Source organism: Musca autumnalis, unplaced genomic scaffold (genome assembly GCF_047663935.1).
Source record: "Musca autumnalis isolate F117 unplaced genomic scaffold, ASM4766393v1 scaffold_5, whole genome shotgun sequence".
Taxonomy (NCBI): Eukaryota; Metazoa; Arthropoda; class Insecta; order Diptera; family Muscidae; genus Musca; species Musca autumnalis.
Window position 1 is genome coordinate 57,873,248 of NW_027412088.1, and position 16,076 is coordinate 57,889,323.

Below are 16,076 nucleotides of genomic sequence, written 5' to 3' on the forward strand. Positions count from 1 at the left end.
ACGATCTGAAGGGGGTATTTATAGACAATATGAGGCGTCTTTATATACAACCTCCATGGAGTCCGTAGATACGACCTGAAACGAGTCATTCTAGTCACCCTGAAGGCAGTCTCTATAGACAACATGAGGAAGGACTTTATAGGCGTCTTTTGAGACTATTAAAAGGGAGTTTTTATTGACAACCTCAAGGGAGACTTTATAGACAATCTGAAAGAGGTCTTTATAGATTGTTTTAAGAGTCTTTATAGACAATCTGAAGGCGTCTTTTAAAAATATATGATGGACATTTTTGTAGACGACCTCAAGGGATTCTCTATAGACAGATATCTTTTGAGACGACCTGAAGGAAGTATTTATGGACGATCTGAAGGGGGTCTTTATAGACGATATGAAGGCATCTTTAGAGATGATTTGAATGGGATTTTTATTGACAAACTTAAGGGAGCCTCTATAGACAATCTGAAGGGGGTCTATTTACGAAGGGTCTATATAGACAATCTGAAGGCATCTTTTAAAACGATATGAAGGGGATTTTTATTGACGACTTCAAGAGATTATCTATACACAACATCTTTTGAGAGAGACGACCTTGATGGAAGTATTTATGGACAACCTGAATATTGCCTTTGTAGACGACATGATGGGAGTCCTTATAGACGATCTGAAGAGAGTCTCTGTAGACAACCTGAAGGGAGTCGTAATGTACGATCTGAAGGCGTCCTTTATAGACAACCTAAAGGGAGTCTTTGTAGACAACCTGAATGGTGTCTTCATAGATGACCTAAGGGAGTATCTACTGAAGGAGTATGACTGAAGGAATTCTTTATAGACAACCGGAAGACAGTTTACCTCCATGGAGTCTTTATAGACGACTTGAAGTCGCCTTTATGGTCTACCACCTTGGAGTCTTTATAAACGACCTCAATGGAGTTTTAACATATGACCTCAAGTCTTTAGATGCGATTTCAAGGGAGTCTTTATACACAACCAGAAGGGTGTCATTATAGACGATCTCAAAGGTGTTTTTATAGACGAACCCAAGGAAGTCTCTGTAGACGATATAAAAGGAGTATTTATAGACCACCAAGTAGTTGTTATTGTAGCAGCATATGATGTTGTGTTGGCATACCAAATAGACGACGAAAAGTATATTTGGAATCAATCTTAGGGGAGTCTATATAGACGGCGCACAGTGATTCAGAATCGTTTTTTTTAAATTCATGTAATTCATATGGGAAACGGTATAGAAAAACACACATTTTTACCCATGTAATTTCAATAAATTGAAAAAGTGTTAAATCGACGGAACGGGACGGGTACAAAAGTATAAATGGGCTGAAAGAGGAGACTCTCGGGCATCTTTCTGTGAAAACAGAACATTGTTCCATGTTGTTCCACAAAAGTTCTAGTTCACTAAATTTGGAATTTCATAAAATTTAGTACCTGAGGAAAAATAAAATAGCTCACGTTGTGCAAACGCTACGGTAATTTACCAAAACGATTTTTAAAGGCCATTATCCTACCTAGCTTACAAATATACAATGAAAACAATATCTGTTATAGTTTTCGAGAAATAGGTACGTCTTTCTCAAGAAATTTGCAAAAATTAGGTATTTCCCAAAAAATGGGGAAAATGTTCGTCATTTTCACATTTTCCACGCCCACACCTTCCAATATTTTGACCCAGTTTTTTGTTTCCTTAGCTTCAATATGTTTACTATCGAATCCCATATAGAAATTAAATATCTTTAACAAAACAAAATTTTTATTTTTGCCAGGAAAATCGATTCCTGAACCATTGTCCGGCGTAAATTAGTCATTACAGGCTGCATGAAGGGAGTCCTTATGGACGATATGAAGGGATGATTTTGCTTAAGCTTAGTTTAAGTTCGAAGATGGGCCATATGGGTCAACTCCCTCGTGTACCTCTCCACACAAAAGTTCAATTTTTTTCGGAAAAATTATGCGCACGATAACCGGTTTAGTCCATACTTTGCACATCGTGCTATTTCTACCAGTTATAGATGAAGTTCGAATATGGGCTATATCGGTCTACTCCTTCGGGTAAATCCCTCACAAAATTTAGGAAAAGTGCATTTTAAAACCTCCTCTCGAATCGTTTTGAGTTTTGTTTTAACAACTTGTATTCGCTGCCCCTATTACGACGGTACAAGTAATTTCAGGGGCAAGTCCACACTTCCTGAAAAAATTGCCCGAATGCTGTAAAAATCCGCTATGGCACCATGTGTAGTGGATGGAGCGCATGATAACTCTCGAACGGATAAATGGAATAGGTCCACAATTTGGCAGTCGTAATATCTTGCGCAAACTTAAATAAATTTCTAATATGCACAATATCGGTCCACTCCTTTGGGTACACATACGATTATTAAATAAAATTCGAAGGTGGTGTTTATAGGTCCACTCCTTCCGGTAACTCCCTCACAAAAGTTCATAAATATTTGCTAAAATGGTACGCTCGATATCTCATGTACGGAGCAACCGATTTGGTCCAAACTTTGGATCCCGAAATGTTTTGCCCAAACTTGGTTTATGTTTATGTCCCACTCCTTAGGGTAACATCCACACAAATGTTCAACACTTTTGTGCGGTTAAGGGTCTGTTCGAGGAAACTTTGGAAATTTTTACCGAAGGTACACCTAGTGGTCCAGTTTACAGCGATATTATGGTTTTCGTGGGCAAGTCCATGTTTGCTGATATAATGCTCCAAAAGCTTTACATTATATGGTGATCAACTGAAATGACTGGTGGGCGCGATATCTATCAAGACTGCAAAATTTTGAGCATTAATCCAAATTCATATTTTTGTCGGCAAGTTCACACACCCAAAATTCTGAAAACCCTTTAGTGTTTCAATTTATAAAGGCTCGTAGGGATATATCTATGTCTTCAAAGTCGACATATACTTTTTTACATGTTTATAAGGAGTCTTCGGGTGGAAAACTTAAGTAAAGCCATTCCAAATTGTCTGAAACGGATTGATATGTGAGTCAAAAGCCATTATTTCATTGAGTCACCATTTTGATCCTATCAAAGTGTATATATCCTCTTTAGTCATAAGGCTGAAATATGAATGAAAATAAGGTCAACAATGGAAATGGCTACAACATTTTTGCCCCAAATCTAACACACTATTTTAATTTGGCAACTTTAATTGTTTATTTTTCTTGCCTATTAATATTCAATATAATTCGCTGCCCTGCCACTTTAATGCAAAGCAAAAATGTTTCAAGCAATTTTGGGTTTCGTTTAACGCTTTTGTTTTTCAAATTAACCATGGTCAAGGCCAAAAAATAATTGAGTAAACAATTTGAAAGGTACAAAAAAGGAAAAGAAAAACACACGAGTCGAAATTGTTAACAAACATGCAGCAGTTTCTATCGTAGTATTATTATACATATTTTACACTGGGGCAATAAAATTTAACAGTTATGCATAGAAGGCAATTTGCATGCCATCGATAATAATCATCTTCGTTACACCCATTCGTTCATGTTAATGTTTTGTAACCATTCTAAACAAACTAAAGAAGGCCCCTTTTCATAACACATTTAAATGAAATAGAAAGTGTTAAATGACTGCTTAATTACAGGGTATGTATGTACGATTTGTTTGTTTTTGTTTTGTCTAACGCTTGACAGAAATTCAAAACATTGACCACTCTGTGACGTAGATTTGTTAACAATATTTTGTATTCATTTTTTTTTCGTAATTTTTAAAATTTTTTTTAACACCGCTCTATAATTAAAGTTGTTATTTTTTTGTATTTTTTGAGTTCCGTGTTATTATTGAAATTAGTTTTGTTTTTCAAGTTTCCTTTTTTTGGATCTTTTCTTGCAATTTTGTTTAATTGATCAATTTTCGCACATTTTATGGCCACCGAAACGAAAACTATTAACGGCACGTTTACTTTTTGTTATTTGGTTATTTTTGTTTAATTTTCTTATTTTTTTTTTCGTTTAAGTTTTGGGTTTTATTAGATCACTAATACACACGCAGGAGTTTATTCCAAAAATTGCTTTTCGAAAGTTCACCACAGTTAGTAACCGCCGGCACTACTAGCCAACTAGCGAAAATTTGTATTTTTATTACCCGCACTTGTTTACACTTACTGGAGTACTGAGCACTCCGCTGGAGTCGATGTTGCATGAGAGTCCAATGAAAAAAGTAGCGATTCACAAAAAAAGACCAGCGACAGCCATACCAGATCAACTTCAACACCACAACCGGCTCATAGCCGGTAAGTATTTTTTGCAGCCAACCTAGTCGTATGGATGTGTGTGTGCTAGTGTTTATATCTAGACAGTCATTCAATCGCAGCATAATCATTCACCGTGGAGTTTGTTGGGTCGACAAAGCCTGAGGTTTTGAGGTGGCTGGCGTGTTGTCTACTTATTTTTCCACAGGTGTGCATGCGTGTGAGATATCATTGGATGTTGTTACCACACGTTGCCAGACGCCACGTTAAAATCACAAAAAATACTTACGAGTACTCTATCACAATGGGTTAGGTCAGTTTTGAAAGAGAGCAATTCCACGCTTTGCATAATAGACGACCTATAGGGAGTCTTCATAGACGAGCAGAATGGAATCTTTATAGACGACCAGAAGGGAGTCTTTATAGACGACCAGAAGGGAGTCTTTATAGACGACCAGAAGGGAGTCTTTATAGACGACCAGAAGGGAGTCTTTATAGACGACCAGAAGGGAGTCTTTATAGACGACCAGAAGGGAGTCTTTATAGACGACCTAAAGGGAGTTTTTATAGACGAGCTGAAGGACGTCTTTATAGACGACCTAAAGGGAGTCCTTATGGTAGTCTTTATAGACGAGCTGAAGGCAGTCTTTATAGACGAGCTAAAGGGTGTCTTTATAGACGAGCTGAAGGGAGTCTTTATAGACGAGCTGAAGGGAGTCTTTATAGACGAGCTGAAGGGAGTCTTTATAGGCGAGCTGAAGGGAGTCTTTATAGACGAGCTGAAGGGAGTCTTTATAGACGAGCTGAAGGGAGTCTTGATAGACAAGCTGAAGGGAGTCTTTATAGACGAGCTGAAGGCAGTCTTTATAAACGAGCTGGAGCGAAGTCTTTAAAGACGTGCTGAAGCGAAGTCTTTATAGACGAGCTGAAGCGAAGTCTTTATAGACGAGCTGAAGCGAAGTCTTTATAGACGAGCTTAAGCGAAGTCTTTATAGACGATCTTAAGCGAAGTCTTTATAGACGAGCTGAATCGAAGTCTTTATAGACGAGCTGAAGCGAAGTATTTATAGATGTGCTGAAGCGAAGTCTTTATAGACGAGCTGAAGCGAAGTCTTTATAGATTGGCCGAAGGTCATCTTTATAGACGAGCCGAAGGTCGTCTTTATAGACGAGCCGAAGGTCGTCTTTATAGACGAGCCGAAGGTCGTCTTTATAGACGAGCCGAAGGTCGTCTTTATAGACGAGCCGAAGGTCGTCTTTATAGACGAGCCGAAGGTCGTCTTTATAGACGAGCCGAAGGTCGTCTTTATAGACGAGCGGAAGGTCGTCTTTATAGACGAGCGGAAGGTCGTCTTCATAGACGAGCTGAGGGTCGTCTTTATAGACGAGCTGAAGGTCGTCTTTATAGACGAGCTGAAGGTCGTCTTTATAGACGAGCTGAAGGTCGTCTTTATAGACGAGCTGAAGGTCGTCTTTATAGACGAGCTGAAGGTCGTCTTTATAGACGAGCTGAAGGTCGTCTTTATAGACGAGCTGAAGGTCGTCTTTATAGACGAGCTGAAGGTCGTCTTTATAGACGAGCTGAAGGTCGTCTTTATAGACGAGCTGAAGGTCGTCTTTATAGACGAGCTGAAGGTCGTCTTTATAGACGAGCTGAAGGTCGTCTTTATAGACGAGCCGAAGGTCGTCTTTATAGACGAGCTGAAGGTCATCCTTATTGAACTTCAATGTGGAGATCCCTTCTTATGCTGTGTGAAGACCCGTGATAAGATCCATAGGTCTTCTATGGGAGGACTTTTTGTTCTTCTAGGAGAAGATCATAAGGAAGATTATTTGGTCTTTTTTAGGAAAAACTATTCCAATTGTTTGATCTTTATAAGAACACCTACTGGTCTTCTGGTTGTGTTCTTTCATGAGAAGACGAATTAGACTTCAATGCGAAGATTTCGTTGTCTCCTATGGGAATACCTACTGGTCTTCTATGTGTCGACCTATTGGTCTTATATGTGAAGACATATGAACCATGTAGGGCAGGACCTAGTGGTCTTCTATTAGAACTGCTATTGTTCTTCTGTAAGGAGACCTTCTATTTAAAGACCCATTGGTCTTCGATGAAAAGATGGTATTCTGTGAGAATGCCTATTGAGAATATCTATTGCTGTTCTGTTGATCATCAAAGAGAAAACTCCATGTCAGTATTTCTGGTAATTTCCCCAGTTAGCATTCCATGCCCTATTGTGCATTTGTGTTGTCTATGTGTGGCATACCTTTGGATGCATTGAGGTGACAATAACTAAAGAAGGCATGCAATGCAATCTATTCTCCGGTATGAGTTTTATTATTTAAGACATTGTTTTTTTGGGCACATAATGCTATTTTAGTTGGCTTAATAGACGGGGACGGCAGGCATATTTTGGGTGGCTATGGAAAAAGTGCAAATTATTGTTGGCGAAATGCAACAGCTGCCGCTAAAGTTTATGCCATCCGAGTCTATATAAATTTGTCTGTTTTCACATTCCAACTCGAACATTGTAAATATTATGATGGTGGTGTTACAATGATGATAATGATGTTGTCTCTTACAATAAATGATAGGAAGGTTTGTCGGTTCGTTCAGTCATTTTTCATGACTGAGTGAATTGAGTTCACCAAGCAGATATCTAGCACAGCCACCCAGCCAAGCCAGCTGAGATAATTTCTTAGAGATATTTATAATTTCATGATATTAACTTGTTAAAATATTTACCGAAATTATCTATCTACGAAATTCTGAGAATAGAGGTGATATTTCTGATTATTAAATTAGAGTAGATATATTGTGTTGTGGGTGGAGGTATAAATGTTTAATAAAGTTGCGGAAGCAAATTCAGAGAATTGAATCTAATCTATTGCAAGAACTGAAGAGAAACAATATTAAATTATTATAAATTTTAATTAGATTACAATGAGTTGATATTTATCTTTGTGGCGAAATAAAATTGGTACTCATAAGAGAACCAGAACTTTACAATCAAATGTATAGAAGGGAAGTAAGGAATACAAATGCTTGTTGGACAAGGTTGATACTGCTTTAAGGTTAATGATAACCTAAAAATACAGTGTAATATGCCCTTTAGAAATGCATTTGTTTTTTACAACCTCCCTTTATGTACTTTGTCACACAATTCACACTGTTATAAAATATTTCATAACTCCTAACTGTTTTCCCCGCCCACTCATAACTAATTCCCTAAATTATCCCATAATAGGGATAAGTAGCTGTCTCACTGCTAATAACAATCATCAAAAAAAAAATCACAACTGTAAGCAATAAAGAAACACATCCCAGAAAGTAGAACAACAACAAGAATATCCAATTTGAAATAATTTTTTGTGATGTGTTTGTAATTCGATGATGATGGCGATGACATTGATAATCGTACTTTCAACCATAACCACACACATACACACACGCATTTAGTGATAAACTTGGTCATCTCAGTGGAGACAATAAGCTTAAATACATAACATCTTTGTGTTTATTTCAGCTTTAGTCCATATTTTGTTGTATTCAAGTATTTGAATAACAACAAAATGTTTTACAGTGGATATGAAATTGATTAGTTGCGGGCGGAGGGTACGGAATACTATAGTTTCAGTTGTCACCAAACAACTTCATCAGTTCCCTTTTCCGCCGACTCTGTATCGATAAACAGGTCAATAAGCCCATCCAGCAAATTAAACAAAATGAGAAATTTGCCATATGGCCCTAAAACTGATTACCCTACAATTTGAGTCGAACTAAAGAATTTTATATCCACCACTGTTTTTATGTCGTCTTTGCTTTGCAAAGAATACGAACATAGGAGTGTTGCTTCAATAAGCGGGGGTAAAACAACGAGAAAGTTGTTGTTTTTGCATTACGCATTGATCAACAAGGCCGTGCTGATGCCTATTATTGTTGTTGGCGTTTTTTATTGTTGGACTGCAGAATTTTACATCTTTGTGTTTATTTCAGCTTTAGTCCATATTTTGTTGTATTCAAGTATTTGTTTGGTGACAACTGAAACTATAGTATTCCGTACCCTCCGCCCGCAACTAATCAATTTCATATCCACTGTAAAACATTTTGTTGTTATTCAAATACTTGAATACAACAAAATATGGACTAAAGCTGAAATAAACACAAAGATGTAAAATTCTGCAGTCCAACAATAAAAAACGCCAACAATTGAATACATAACTTTTATTCTTTTATTCAGTTTGTATTTGTTTGTTATTATTACCAACATGCAGACTAATAACATTTGAAATGTTTGTTGTACAACCAGCCAAATGGCCAGAATAAAAATGAAACAATTCAACAACTACGAGTACATACTTTTATCATTACAAGACGAAAATGACAACAACACCAACAATGAATGTCATTGACAACATTTTTTAGTACACAAACAAGAATTGTAAAAATGAGACGACGGACAGACAACATGTCATTTGAGTGCATTTAAGAGACCATTTATAGAATTATTTTGGAATTTAGATGTCTTCTAATTTGGATGTTGTTTTTGTGAAAATTTTATGTCACCTTGGTTGGCTCTTTTCGTGAAAGAAGTATTACTTAAACACAATTTTTTTTAAAAAATTAACAAAATGGTAACCAAATAATTTGGAACAGAATACTTTTCTATAGTCTTCTTTAGAGAAAAGGTCTTCTATAAATATACTACATCTTATGAGTTTTCTAAAGGCCAAACAACTTTAAAGGTGCTTCTTCAGAAGGTACTCTAAAGAAGAAGACATTCCGGAAGTAGATCTCTGTAATCAGGAGACCTTTGAAGGAGAAGGCGGATTGAAGACAGCTGAATGGTCTTCTAGACAAAATGCCGTTTTTATTTACAGTAGTCTTTTTTTATTGTGATGCCTTTAAAATCACTTTCGAATGCGGATAAGAAGGATGATGGAACGGATTTTTTACTTTCAATGACGTGACAGATGTGAATAGGCGCTTTATAGAGCACTCCGAGAGAGATAGGCCGAAGAAGAGGGGGCTACACCGAGGAGATGCAACAATAAGTTACGATGATTGATGTTACAGATGTCATCCAAAACGCCAAATTATCCAATGCTTTCATCTACACAGAATCTCGATGGTATTGTTTAACTGGAACGAGAACTGGGTAGCAGACAAGTGTCCTGATTTTATCGTTAGCCATCCATATTGTTCCAGTGCCTGACACTCTGCACTTCACATCCTGACGAGAACATCAAAGTTGTCGGCGATGGCAAATCCTCAGCGCAATGTAGGCTTATATTTCCTAAGTATTTCAGCCATGAAAAGCTTCTATACAAGTGGTGTCGTACGACACGCCTTTCGAACTCGGCCATAAAAAGATAAAGAATCGGCACTCATGCACTCATTGATATGATAGAAATCTCCTTTGTCCCTTCGAGGATATTGTGGGAAAATACATATGTATGTATTGTACCCCAGAAGCCTGGAAAGTTGGTTACTAAATCTATTGTTCAATGGTTTCCTGACACCGACCACTAATTTATTGAATGTAACATTCGATATCAAGTATAAGTTGTCCGACCATCAGAAGTAGGAACATGGTTTGCTCGGCGACCAAGAAACTTTGTCAAACATTTTTAAAGCAACTGGACGGTCTGTAGTAAGTTATGTGGCGCCATTGCCGCAAATCTGCCTGCATGCAGCCATGTAGACTACAACAGGGTGCCTCCTAATGGCATCAGTGGACCATCTTCAAGATGAGGCAAAGTTGTTACCTGTGCCATGCCACAATCTTGTGGAAAGGCTTTCCCCACCCATGCACGTCATAAGGGAGTTTCATGATCTAGAGAGAGAGAGATCCAATGTTAACTATTAACCCTATATCAACGAACCTATCAGATAGGCTTGGATAGCATGCACCCTGATGCAGTTGCGTGGGCAGTTCTTAGGTACAGTGCGAATGTCGTGCTCGTAGACCACCCCTTATCCGTCGCAGGAGAAGAAATCCAGCTGTCAAGCCAAACAAGAGCGGTTTTAGCCTAATAGTACGTTTATATATAACCGGATTTAACAAACCCACTGGGTTTCAAATGTCAATTCCTTTGTGTATACGTCAAATAAATCCTCATTAAGAAGGTTAACCCTGTAAAAGGCTATAATATAAACATGGCCTAATTAAGTTTCGGACGATGCAGCCACTCAATTCATGGTGTGTTACCAAGATACGCTGGAACTGTTTAACTGCACAGCTAAACCTATTCACTGGGTTGTACGTTATCAGAACATGCTCCTTTGTTGCTTCGTTGCTACAACAACATGAGTCTTTTGAAATATAGACCGAAGAACTTTAAATGTTCTAATACATCTCTTTTGTGCAGACAGAAGACCTTTGAAAATAGTATATATAGAGAAGATCCTTGAATGTTTGTCTGTATACAGAATACCTGTGAAAGGTCTTCCATAGAGTGGATACCTTTTAAAGGTCATTTATACACAAAAGACCTTTGAGAGGTCTTCTATAGACAATAGACCTGATGAACGTGTTCCGTAAACAAAATGCCTCATAAAGATCTTCTATAGATAGAAGATCCATAAAGCTCATCTATACAAAGAAGACCTTATAAATGTGTTCAATAGACAGGAGACCTTATAAAGGACTTCATAGGCGGTAGACTTTATAAAGGTCTCTTATACACTTTATAAGGTTTTTTGATAGACAGAAGGACTTTCGAAGACAGAAGACGTTGTAAAGGTCTGCTACAGACAAAAGACCAGTAGTGCGATTCTGTAACTCCTTAACGACAGAATTAACGACGAAGGTCGATAGTTAACAATAATTTTCGGTAAGTGCTATTCTGTAACCAATTTTAACGATTTTTGTCGGTAAATTTTGTCGTTAATTACCGAAAATTATTGTTAAGTTAACAACCAAAAAAAAGTAGTCGTTAAGTCTTAACGACAGTACATTTTTGCAATATTTAGCGAATTTTTTTAAGAAAAGAGTTTTTATTTGGGCATACGTTATACAAGGTATACAAGGTAAATTCCGCATGATTGATCTATATTGACAAATTTTAGTGGACAAGTTTCGTGACCACTGGGAACCTCAAATGTCAAATATCCTCAAAATACCGAAAATCGGGAGGTACCGTTATATGGACCTATTCTGACAATTTTTGTTGGAGTAGTTTTGTGACCACTTGGAACCTTAAACGTCAAATTACAGGTAGATCGGACCTAAAGTCGTCAAAATACCAAAAATCGGGAGATATTGTGGATCCACGAACATTTACTTACAATTTACTCATGTCAAATTGTAAACCTCACACGGTGAGCCTTAACTAATTTTAAATGGAAGGTGCTTACACCTCGGAAGTTTTTGCTGATTCTGAAACTACAATGCTCATAGATGAGAAATATCATGAAACAAAAAAAAAATCGCCGGAGGGATTTTAAAATAAATCGCGATTTAAGTTCACATTTTTAGGGGTTCTTTAGGTTTTCACGACTTTGCTTGGAAACCGCAAGTCGTATCGAAATGAGTCTAAAGAAAATGTTGTAGCTGTGAAAATTCTCCTTTATGATATTTTCGTATATTTTACCGTTTTTAAGATATGGAAGTTCAAATTGGGACAATGCACTGACAGTATCGCCCCCTTATAAAACAATATCATGCACAGTGTCCGTTAACTAACTTTTAATGAAAACGGCTTACACATGGGATGTTTTTGCGGATTCTGAATGATATTTCTCATCTATGATTTCATTTCATGATATTTCTCATCTATGAGCATTGTAGTTTCAGAATCAGCAAAAACTTCCGAGGAGTAAGCACCTTCCATTTAAAATTAGTTAAGGCTCACCGTGCTCAATCTTCGTATAGTTCTTCTTTTTATTTCGATATTCATAATTTCTTTACAAAACGCCACAACCCAAAATATGACCCTAACTTTGTAGTTAGAAAAAATACAACTGCGCTTTAAACCTTAAACACATATGGTCTGTTCCAGAAGCTGTTTTTTACGATTAATCTTAGAAAAATTTTATTTTTTGCTCCAAAATACTCATAACCATCTTATAAGTTGCTTCTTTACTGACATGTATGGATTTATACGAAAGAAGTGATTGTTATGCAAAATAGACAGCATCTTCGGTACACCATGCCTTTGTACAAATTATGACTTCTTACGCGTAAAAAGATGTTGTCTGGAAGCACTTGCACGCATGATTCATCTAGTTTTTTGGCCTTTTTTGTCACGAAAAATATAATTTTCAACTTATAAAATACATTAATAAATATTTAAATATAATATTTGACATTTCCTTCCCATCGATATTCGTCGGTATGAGTTAACGATTTCTACAATCGGTAACATAAAGTTACAGAATAGCACATTCGTTAACTCAACCGAATATTTTCGTTAACTACCGATGTCGGTTCGTTATTAAAAAAGTTACAGAATCGCACTACAGAGCGAGATATTCTGTAGGCAGAAGACGTGACAAAGGTTTTTGGTAGACATAAGACCTGATGAAGTAGATTTTATAAAGGTCTTCTATAGACAGTAGACCTTATAAAAATCTTCTAGAGACAGTAGACCTAATAAGGGTCTTCTATAGACAAAAAAAAAAATTATAAATGTCTTCAATGGACAGGAGGTCTTATAAATGTCTTTATTGGACAGAAGAATTTTAAAGTGGGTTCTTTGGACAGAATACCTTAGAAAGGTATTTCATAGACTGGGAACCTAAAGGTCTTCTATGACCAGAAGAGCTTATGAATGTCTTCTGTACACAGAAGTCCTGATAAAGGACTTCTACTGGTAGAATATCTCATAAACTTATTATGTAGGAATATGACGTGATAAATATCTTCTATAGAGAGAGGAACTTATAAAGGTCTTCTGTAGACAGAGGACCTTATAAAGGTCTTCTACAGAAAGATAGGCAGAAGACCTTTGAAAGGTCTTCTATAGGCAGAAGACCTCTGAAAGGTATTTTATAGACAGAAGCCCTTAAAAGGTCTTTTATAGGCCTTTGAGAATGCTTATATAGACCGAAGATCTTTAAAAGGTCTTTTATAGACCTTTCGAAGGTATTCTATAGACAGAATACATCCGAAAGGTCTTTTTTATAGACAAAAGATAGGATAGATAGAAGACCTTTGAAAATTCTTATGTAGAGAGAAGAACTATGGGCAGAAGATCTTCTTTAGACGGAAGACCTTTATTGAGGCCTATACAGAGTATTTTTGAAAGGTCTTCTATAGAAAGGAGACCTTTAAAGGGTTCTCTGTAGACCAAACACTTTTGAGGACATGTGAACCGTCTTCTATAGACAAAAGATCTTTGAAAGTTATTCTGCAGAATGGTCTTCTGTTGAGAAAAGTTTTTATTGAGGCCTACACAGAGTAGTTTTGTAAGGTTTTCTATAATAAAGAGACGTTTAAATCCTGCTCCATAAATATAAGACCTTTGAAGACATATGAACTGTCTTCTATAGACAGAAGACCTTTAAAACGTCTTCCATAAAAAAGTATCTCTGAAAGGTATTCTGTAGAAAGAAGACGTCTCAATAGTCTTTTGCAGACAGAAGAAATTATATAGGTATCTTTTGTAGAAAGGGTATTTTCTAGACAGTTCAATATGGGCTATAGAGTTCGAATATGGGTTATAGCGTTCCACTCCTTCGGGTACTTCCCCACTAAAAGTACAACATTTATCGCTAAAATGTTGCGTACAATGTCTGTTGAAGGGAATACCTGACTTGGTCCAAACTCTGAGCATAACAATATTTGAAACGGATCTACGTTTGGAATATGGTATATATCAATGCACTTACGAGTATTCGGGTACCTCCCACACAAAATTTTATTTTTTCCCGAAAATATGCGGTTTTAGGACATTATTGAATCGGCTTAAATTTTTTTCCGCACGGCCATCATTTTTTTCGTGGGCAATTCCATACTTCCCTTTGGAAATCCTGCCCGCACCAACTAAAATGCTTGATGAGCAGGATAACTTACGAATTGAGGATTCGATTTGTCCGAAAACTTAGTATTTCGTAAAACTTCTTCCAAACGTACATCAAGTTGCAAAAACGTCTATATGTCACAATTTGCGCTTAAGAGTAGTTTAAAGGCTGTTCGAAGATCGTTATGAAATTTTTACCGAAGGTACTTAATGTGTACGTCTGTTTCAGTATAAACACGGACGTAGCCAGGATTTCATTTCGGGGGGGGCCCACCTGACCAAAATTTTGAAAGTTCATGTTAGCGAAAATGTCCTATTTAGCAAAGATGTAAACCTTATTTTAGACTTATTCTACTGATGAAATAATTTTCATTACTATTTTTTAATTCAAATGCTATTTTTAATAAGAATTCTTGGCCAATTTTATCTGGTTTTTAGAACTTTTTTGACAATATGTCACAGTTAATATATAGTCAAAACAATGAATATATTAATAATCCCATATATTTTTGGGCGTATCATCTGTCAAATAATTCACAACAACAGTGAACGTTATGAAATTCAATGATATCACTTCGGTAAGACCAAAAGAAAGCGAATAAAACGGAAAACCTTAGAAATATCATGACATTTAATTTTCAAATATCTCAACACTATAATTTTCAAAAATATGCAAAAATCCAATGCCTATTTATCACAAAGAATTTCTGAATGCCGAGAACTAATGCTGAGCAATAGTTAGTCTATCCATCAAGAAATTCTAGCACCTAATCGCGCTTATGTAAATGACAAATTCTGTCGCCATATCGTGCATCTGTCAATAGACTAATTTTGGCGTCAAATCGTCGGACTTCACTTATAGAAATTCTGGATCTTCTCATAAATTGATCAGGAACTTCTTTTAAAATAAAATTATGTCGCCCAATCCAAGGTCTATACATGAAGACATTCTTTTTAGCAAAAATCTATAAACACAATTTTTCCCAATCTACATTTTTTATACTCTTAGCCTTTAGCCAAAATGTGCCTCATCGAAATAATGGCTTTAGGGCCAGAAAACTTGGAGTCGACTTAGCTATGTCCGTTCGTCTGGGTAGCCGCCTGGAGAGCACGATAATTCTCAACCAGATCAACCAATTCGGTCCAAAATTTGGCCTTCGTGATATTTTGATCAATTTCGATCTACTCTTTCGGCAAACTTCCGCAGAGTATTTCAAAAATTTTCAGCGAAGTGCAGTTAAAGACCTCTCTGGATAAGCTGTGTAAGCTTAAGACCTCAATGGTCATGGCCATATTACTACCGTACAAGTTTTTCAGAGGCAAGTCTATACTTCCAGAGAAAATGGCCCGAAATCTGTAAAGAACACCTAAGGCAATTATGTGTACTCGTAGTGGCTAGTGCGCACGACAACTAACCGGATACTGCTTTGGTCCAAACGTTGTTTATCGCAATATTTCAGCGAGCCTTATATATACAAAATTCGAAGTTGGTGCTTTTCGGTCTACTTTTTCTGGTATTTTCCCCCCGGAGCTACAGATTTGGTCCAAACTTTGGTCCCAAAATACTATTGCTGTGAGTTTCTATGACGGTTTTATTCAAAGAGTAATCGACAGAGAAATCCATGAAGATGAAATTCATTGTAATTTTGAAATATTGGAAATAATATGTAATAAATCATCAATATATGTATATAAAGTAGAAAAATGTTTGTACGTCAAAACCCGCTGAAATGTTTGTACGTCAAAACCCGCTGAACCGATCTTCCTGAAATTTTCAGAGTATATCACTAGATGGTCTAAAAGTATCATAGGCTATAAAAATTATCAAAAATTTCTGAAATTCCTCGTTGATACGGAGATATAGCATCAGAATCGGAGGACGTCCAAAAAA

At 36.6% G+C, this 16,076-nt stretch overlaps 1 protein-coding gene across 6 annotated transcripts in view; it reads right to left on the reverse strand.

Annotated features, from left to right (window-relative positions):
* The window catches only part of Epac (Exchange protein directly activated by cAMP), a 569,466-nt gene that overhangs the window by 196,406 nt on the left and 356,984 nt on the right, over positions 1-16,076 (reverse strand). Inside the window, exon 1 of one of the 6 annotated variants that reach the window (XM_073956941.1) lies at positions 4,114-4,139. The exons of 4 other annotated variants lie outside the window; for them this stretch is intronic. The gene's annotated coding sequence lies outside the window, so the exon portion shown is untranslated. Of the gene's footprint in view, positions 1-3,888; positions 4,140-16,076 lie in introns of those variants that run through there. One more of the 6 variants, XM_073956940.1, reaches the window with a different exon arrangement.